This window comes from Hibiscus syriacus, unplaced genomic scaffold (genome assembly GCF_006381635.1).
Source record: "Hibiscus syriacus cultivar Baekdansim isolate YM2019G1 unplaced genomic scaffold, ASM638163v2 tig00111848_pilon, whole genome shotgun sequence".
In the NCBI taxonomy this organism is placed as follows: Eukaryota; Viridiplantae; Streptophyta; class Magnoliopsida; order Malvales; family Malvaceae; genus Hibiscus; species Hibiscus syriacus.
This window is the reverse complement of record NW_024063201.1, coordinates 1,857,481-1,866,502: the sequence shown is the minus strand read 5'-3', so window position 1 is coordinate 1,866,502 and position 9,022 is coordinate 1,857,481. Positions and strand designations below refer to the sequence as shown.

At 34.4% G+C, this 9,022-nt stretch overlaps 1 pseudogene; it reads left to right on the top strand.

Moving 5' to 3' along the window:
* The first annotated feature begins 257 nt into the window (after window positions 1-257).
* Window positions 258-5,034, top strand: LOC120172317 (annotated as a pseudogene).
* The last annotated feature ends 3,988 nt before the right edge of the window (window positions 5,035-9,022 follow it).

The window sequence follows — 9,022 nt, the reverse complement described above, 5'->3', positions numbered from 1 at the left end:
TCTTGTAGAATACTCGTGTCGTCTTTTTAAATATCGTATGATTCGGACGTGAATACTATAATAATCATACTAAATTAAAAAATAATTCCGTTGAGATAGATAATTTTTTCTCTCACATTTTCCAAAAAATAAAATATAGCGTACACAGCCCTAATTGATAATAGCATGTAGAGTAAAATTTTCCAGTCCGAACACCAAATGGCAATTTTATAAACCCCAAACCCACACTGGTTCTTCGGTCTACCATAATCCAAAACCCCCTAACCCCTCCACAATAATACATCATAAAACTGTACCACAAAGGAATAAAAAACAAAATTCCATTTAAAAGAGAATAGATCCCTAAGCTTCTATCTTCTGATGTCAAAATTAAAGCGAAAAATAAAATGAAGGAAGACGACGCCGGCGGACCTCCAACTAGAGAACTGTACGCACTGTTAAACCTGTCGCTGGACGCCTCCGATGAAGAAATCCGAAGAGCTTATCGGCAATGGGCTCAAGTTTATCACCCTGACAAATACCAAGCTCCTCATGTAAGTCTTTCTCATTCAACAAGTTTTCTTTAAATTAAATTTTTAATTCCAACTTTTGCTTAAACAGTTAGCTTCTTTTCCCCCCTATTCTTAGATGAAGGAAATTGCTACGGAGAATTTCCAAAGGATATGTGAAGCATACGAAATATTATCTGATGAAAGCAAGAGGCAAATATACGATATTTATGGTATGGAAGGTTTGAATTCTGGATTAGAGGTTGGCCCAAAGTTGAACAAAGTGGAAGAGAAAAGAACTGCTTGAGAAGTTAAGACGCATGAAGGAACAACAAAAGATGTCCCATTTTCTACCTTCGGGTTCAATTGTTGCTAATTTGTCTCTGCCTCAGTATCTAGACGGTGATGTCATTATGGAAGGGTATTGGCCCCGTTTTTTGTGTTATTCTTAATTTGATTGTTTTGGTCGAATGCTTATTAGTCCTTTTACATTGGCATTACATTAATATAGCATGTTGAATATTTGTTTTTCTTAATATTTCAGAATGGCTGACTAGTGTTCAGTCTCAATTGTCTAGACGGAATACTATTGCCATTGGTGGAAATTGGGAGTCAGAAAATTCTGGTGGCGGGGTTGCCTCGGCTGTATTTAGGCATCAGATTTCTTCAGGTTCTTCCATAGAGCTTATAGAATCGCTTGGCTTACGTAGTCTTATAGGTGTGCAGACAACACGGTAGGCATTTGGGTTTTACCTCTGTTTGTTTACCCATAGTAGTTTTACTCTGTATATCATCTCTCCTTTTTTTCTTCCTTCCAGTCAGTTATCATTACACTACACCGCTACAATGGCAATTGCAAAATCTTTACATAATGGTTCGATTAATATTTCAAATTCCTGGACTCGTCAACTCTCTGATGCAGCAAGTGGAAATGTATGCTACTTTTATTTTTAATTATTCTGGTTAATCATGCTTCATAGTGAAATGCTAACTCTTAGTTTTTTCAGCTCTGTTTGTTGAGGCTTCTAATCTCAATCACTTTGTTTTTGCTCTTCTCCAGTTCTACATATAGTACTTGTTCTAGTTCCAGAGTTATCTATTGGGGTTGGATGGAAAATGAAAGACGAAAAAATGTCTGCTGGTGGAGATGTGAAGGTAAGTCATTTTTCACCATTTAGGTTTCCAAATTGATGGCAGAATAACTAACGAAAAGGATATCCTGATGGATCTAGAAGCTATCTTTGATACACCAAAAGACGTGTGCAATTATATTACTTAATTTGTTCCGTTCATGGTCTAGGGTAGACCCTTAAAGGTACATTAGTTTTTTACATTCTTGGCTCAAAATAATCAATAATCATCCTTGAATTTCTAGCGAAACATTGTGATCTTTGGTCCATTTGTGCACTAGAGCTTGAGTTTGAATGGAAATAACTTTGAAATTTTGTGCAAAAGCTGATGGAATTTGGAGTTATAATCAGTGGGCATATTGATTCAGCTATTAAGATTTGCTTTTTCAGCCTCTTATGGAGACAAGACAAATGGACTGTCTTTAGCGAATTCTATTGATACATATCATTGTTCTGTACTTGTAAAGCAGCATTCTTGCCTTTCTGTCTACACCTTCTATTCAAAACCTTATGTTTTGTTTATTTCTTTTTGCCAGTATGATCCCAGCTGTATTTTTTTTAATACTTTTATTCATGTTGAGAATTGAAGTTTGGCACACATTCTTTTGGGTATCTGCTCGTTATACTTGTCGTTTTTCCTCAAAATCTCAAGGTCGTATTGTAGGCAGATTTGGAAGGTATGTTTGCACAACCAATACGGATGATAAATAAGTGAGGCAATGCTGATAAATGAAAGATATTGTACCTTTTTAGATAAAAATCTTGTGCAATGTTTAGGATGGCATGTTTCTCTACTCTTTGTATGAGGTTGTTTAGTGCTGTCATTTAGCTGTGGCACCTTGGAAGAAATCAAAATATCAAATTTGCATCTTAAATTGAGTAAATATTTTTAGTTAGATTGAACAGTGGCCACTAAGCCTATGGGTCTGCACTGACAACTATTTTTTTTCTTTTTCCAGCACTGCTCTTGAGGTTGAAGTTGGAGGTGGGAGGAAAATGTCGGATCTTAGTACTGTTCACATGCTTTATACAATTGGAATTCGGGTAATTGCATGTGTTTCACACATTGTAATGCCATATTTTGGTAAAATCTCACTCATTCGTAAATATAGCTATTTGGAATGTTGTGCTCCTGCACCCAACCAAGGGTTACCATTTTGTGGCACTATCTTGTTATATTGACATGTTTAGGTTATGCTTTTTATGTATGAAGATGATGATATTGTCATATAGGGTAAAAATAACATGGGTATTTGAATCTTTTCTTTTGTTGCCCAGGGCATCGTTTGGAGATTTGAATTGCACCGTGGAAGCCAAAAGTTAATTATTCCTGTAAGAATATCATATCCTCTGACTTGTTTCCAAGGTTATTTATATTTTAGGCATGGATTTGCCTTTTATATATGGCTTTTTTTTTTCATTTGAAATTGACTTGTGGTACTTCTTTGTTCTACTTCTTCTGGAATGGGATTAATGCTTGAAGAATTTCGTATAGGATAAAATTGTCTATCCTTGCATTATTTTCAGTTCTCAGAAATGAAATGTTTGAAAAATGCACCATGAACCATGCTATAAAACTTCTTATGATATTATAATTTAGAAAAATTTCTTCGGTTGTCAACTTTTGGTAGAAACTAAAAGATACTTACAAGTGCATATGGCATGGAGTTTTCTTCATGTTGAATTAGATTCGAATGGTATACACTTGATTAGTATATCATTGGGAAATCATAATTTTGTTTTGCACCAAAACGTGCATACAGTTGAACTTTTAGATCCACATATTGAAGTGTAATAACTGTTAGCTATATGATGTTGCCTGTAAGCATGGTGTTAGTAAAGAAATTGTAGACTTAATGCAAGGAAGAATTTTAGAAATTTATTTTTTCCTATTGGAAATTATTTAATAGATATTGATCTTTCATATTGATTACAATTCCTGCATTTAATCTGTTGCTTTTGTGTGTTGTATGTAGGTTTTGGTTTCCTGTCATTTTAATTATGCATTAGCTACTGGAGCATTCGTAGTTCCAACATCAATTTACTTCGTACTCAAGGTAACCTCTTCCGCTTCTCTTTACAGTTCAGTCCAATTGTTTCTACTGCTTGAATATCTTGGTCTCTTTTAATCCCATTTCAGGTTAGATAAATTAAGCCGGATTATTTGGATGTTAGTTGCATACATACTCTTTAGTTCTTTGAATGAAATCTATTATTTAAAAGTTAGTTTTTGCCCAGTTCAAGCTAAATATCATCTGCATTGGATAAAACTGGATGTGTCTATATCTTCCTTTTCTTTTTGTAGTTATATTTATTTGTGATGACTACCCTTATATATACACATGCAGAAATATTTTTTAAACCATATTACCTTAAGAGGGAAAGCAGAAGACCTTAGAAAATATGGAAAGTACTGCCAGCGAGGTATGTTTTCATGAATGTGTTGGGTATTCCTTATTTTATATGCCCTTTAGTCCTTATTTTATATTCTCATGCTTTGGTGAATGAATTTCTTAATGTTTCACCGGAAAGGTGATGACCTTTAAGAATTTTGAGATTAAACATTGATGTTGCACACTACTTTTATAAGCATCCGAGTCTTGTTCAAACAATTTGAGAATATATTTTACTTGATGTGTATAAAGGTTCGAGAGGCTAGGAAAGTAGCCTCGAAAGCTCAGCATTTGTTAGAGAATGTGGCCAACAGGAAACAGGTGGACTAGTTATTACTAAGGCGATTTATGGAAGTTGTAAAGCTTTAAAGAAAGGGGATGAGCTCACAGAAACAAATGATGAATTAGCCTTGCAAGTGTTGGATGTAACATTACCTCTTAATTTCCTCGTTAAAGATTCAGGGCAGCTTAAGGTTTGTTTCTGTTTGTCGACTGTGATCTTAAGTCATCAGTTTTGCTGTGATAGTTACCTATTTTAACTGTTCAATAACTCAAGAATTTCGGCATATGCATCTGAAAAATCAACAGTTGATAGATCCCAGTAGAATGAACGGGGTTTATGTTTTGATGCAGCTTCTTGACGGAATAAAGAAGTCGGGCATTATGGGCTTCTGCGACCCTTGCCCGGGGGAATCTAAGCAATTACATGTTGAATACGCTTACCGTGGTGAGAGATACTAGGTAATTTGAACCAATCACTCCTTATTCTCCTGACCCAAAATTATATTGGATGAATGGGATTGACCAACTTGAAATTTATGAAGCAGGTTCTTGTGGATGATTATGGGGAGTTGCAAATACCCCAGTTGGCACACGAAATCTGAATTCACAAAACTCAGTTGATTACTGGGTTTACCTCTGGCCATTTTTTCTATACCAAAAGTTTGAATCACATAAATTTGTTATATCTAATCTTTTAGAAACTGAATAAGAGCATTAAAGGGATTTCGTTTATTTGGCGTAATTTTGTGATTGATAAATAAACTTCATATGTTCTGTAATTTTAAGATATGGGATATGCCTCTGTTTTGTGCCATAAATTCGTGTAATCTACATTTTTTTTATGTTGCATAAAGAGAAGGTTTTGTAGAAGTTGCAACTTGGTATTGGTGTTTAATTATTTATTAGATGCCATAGTTTCAAGATGTAATTTATTTTGCTTTCTAGTGAATATCAGCTTCCATCTATGTATATATCTGATTATCATTTTAAACACGGACAATGATATTTTTTTAGGATAAACTAAATAAATGATCACTAATGTTTGAGTTATATCTTTCCCTCCTATATTATACCGGGGACTGATGGAGTTTATCAGTTGTGATCATCGACATACTTGAACTCTCCAACATAACCATGCACTAATGTTTATCTTCTTCACTCCTATGTTATATCGGGGACTGATGGATTTTATCAGTTGTGATCATCGGCATAAACTCTCCAACATAACCATGCTTCTGCATGACCGAAATGAACTCGATGTAAATGAACTTGATGATCACTTTTATGTCAAACTCTCCAACATAATCATGCTTCTGCATGATCGAAATGAACTTGATGTAAATGAGTTTGATGATCACTTTTTAGGATGGTCTGACCATGACTTGGCGTTTTCCTAGGGATGTAAAATCAGGTAATCGTTCAAATTTTAGTTGGATCCTGTCACATTAGGTCAAATTGGATATACGTAATGTTAGGTCAATTTTATTGTTCAACTCGGATCAGGTCGGGTTTGGGTCAAATCAGTTCGGGTTTGGATTGGGTTAATTTATGTTCAGATCGGGTTAATTTCAATTCGGATCAATGTAAGTTCAGGTCAAAACGGTTTATGTTTGAATTAGTTAAATTCCAGGTTAATTTAGGTTTGGATGGACTTCAGTTGGATCTCGTTTAGATCGAGTCATATCATTGACAAACAAAATTCAGGTCGGATCTTGCCAGGTACGGATTGAGCTCAGGTCATGTCATTTTTGGGTTAATTATTTTTCGCCATTCATGAAAGATATACTGTAATTTGTAATTGTAAATAATTTGGAATAAATTACAAAAATATAAATAATTATTGGTTAATTTTAATAAAAATATAATTTTAAAGTCTAAATTGAACAAACATGAAATTACAAATTGAAATTTTAAATAAATTAAACAACACGCATTGATGATGGACCAAATCAAAATAATTATAAAATGTTTATGCGATTATGCCCAAGACCAGACTTCTTCAACACATGATCACTCCAGGGACGTTCTACCTTGTTGATTCTAAGGGAGTCACCTTATTTTATTACTTATCTACTTATTTATGCATTACATGTCAGCAAAATAATCTTGACTTATTTAGACTATGCTTGAGCATTATATGCTATCATTTATACATATAATATATGATATTCATGCATGACTTATTCATTCACATCTTTACTTGGCTCAATCCATGCATACATGTTGCGTATGTGAGTGTACTAAAATTGAAACACAAACTGTGCAAGTATACACGTCGAACAAGTAATAAAGTGATGAGTGAGTACCATCTCCACATGAATTGGAGGAAATTCAAGTAAACTTTAAGCACCTAAAATATAAACTAATGAATATAAAATGATATGAAAATTTTTCAGAAATGATGAGGTAAAACTAAGATAGGTGAAATACTATAGCAAAAAGTAAAATAAGAAATGCTCTAGCAAAATTTTGTGATGAGAAACTGTGCACAAGATAGGACAACAGTCTGACCTCACATGTAAAACTTTTAATAAGGCTAAAAGGGCTAGGTCTAAATTGGAATCCTATGCCTTTCCCTTAATGAATATTATTGATTTTCAGTTAATACAATACTCAACAGAGTTTTCTATGTTGTTTCTAAGCTATCTTTAGTAAGAAACATGAAAGTGAATATGCTAAGGCAATACTTCTCAGCGTGAACCCTAACATATACTATCGAATAAGCTCTACTCCTTTTAGTCGTTGAAACTTTATCCTTATCTCCAAGGTGAGTTAGAGCTTTTCTACCTAGCTCCACTCCATTATTCACGTAGATCTAAGCTTAACTCTCTCGATATCAAGCATCAAGCATAGATAAAGGCTAACTCTCGAAAGCTCTTATAAATCTAAGCAATAAAATAGTGAACAAAGCATGCATATAGACTGGAAATATTATAACATTCATTAAATTAAAGACATAGTCATCCAAAATAAACCCAAGCCAACTTAAGTTAGTTCATGGCTGGATGAAAACAATTCAATATCATTCATTTAGTACAACCCATTTCGAAAAAAAGATGGAAAAAGTAACAAGCAACAAAGGCAACAGAAGACTTCCAAGCCAAAAACTGTCGTGGACTGCCGTGAACCACCTCAAGCGTTACTGCTTCTCTCAAAGGCCAACAAGCTTTATCCCCTTGAACTTTCAGAAATAGAGGCTACCACGATGAATAAAAGAAGAAGGAAGAATGGATGCTTTTAACTTTTCTCTTTCTTATCTCACATTTTCTCTTTCTCCATAAATCTGGTGTCTTTTTCTTTATATTGTGGGGGATCCTAGGGTTTTGTGCCCTAATTCTTAAGGGAATATATCCTTCACTTGTGGGGCACAGTTGGCAAGGTGTCACATGTGGGCTACTTCTAATAAATATCTTCCTCGTTTATCTTCTAGTGCACGTAGAAATGCTGCTCCTTTCAATGCATCATAATCATCCTCTACAAGCAGTTCACCTTAAGTTATCTACACATCACACATTGAAACAAACCCTTCTCAAGTAGTACCAATTTCACCAATGAATGAAATAAGACAATAAAATCCACCATATGCAAATGAATAAGCTATATGCAACTAAATGTAACTAAATGGGCTTAAGGACATTCAATAACTTTAGTAAAAAGACATGAAATATACCCTTTTCATAGGTTTAACACCCCCAAACTCAAGCTATCTCTTGTCCTCAATCAATGAGTGTTGGTCAACAAAAGTTATGCTATAACAAAATTCATTCTAAGACAGTTGGTAGGTTTCAATTTCAGCCCTCAGAACATTGGCTTCAACATGTTAGACAGATTGAGAGATCAAGGACTTTCCTCTAAGACAAGGTCTTTTGTATGTGTGTGTAATTGTATCCCATATATGCTTAGTAAAGTTAGAAAAATTATAGGCCAGCTCCCTATTATACCTTAGTATTTTTTAATATTTAAGCACACATTTACTCCCATTTCTTATATATATATATTACCGGTACGAGGAGAGTCAACCTATCACAACTACCATCCCTCACTCTAGATGAATTGGAGCAAACATTCCATCCCCAAGCTAGTAGGTAGAGTCATCTTGTGACTACTTTCATTCACTTGTATGCTATGCTGCCATTTATTCAAGAAGGAGTTCCTGACAATGCTTTAGCAAAGAGGAATGTTCCTCTACAGTTATACTGAAGCATTTTTTCACATTCATCAACACAAGGGAGCTTAATTCAAACCTTTCAAGTTATCATTTTTCCATGAAGTTCACTAGTACCAATCATACTAAAGAATGGAAGAGTTATTTCTTAAAACTTTCCTAACATTCTTAAGCATAGAAGGCATACAATTTGTATAAAATTCAGGCGCAAATAACAATGTCCTAAAGTTAGTTCTATCAACCACAATATTTATTTATTCAGTAAATCATAGCCTACATATTCTCGTAATCGAGCATCATCGATTTATTCCACAAACTATTCTAAAACCAAACAAATGCAATAGAAAAAATTTTGTTGAACAAAACACAAATGCAATGCTTAACTATAACACCACCTCCCCCAAACTCGAGAGATGTAGTGTCCTTAATACATGGAAACTAAACTATATGGAATGCAAATGCAAGAGGTGGTACCTCATTTTGATGGATGTACTATCTTTCTAGCTGTATGCTTCACACGCTTCTTATTAAGACTGTAATGAGTTGTTCAGTATCGGGGGGTAG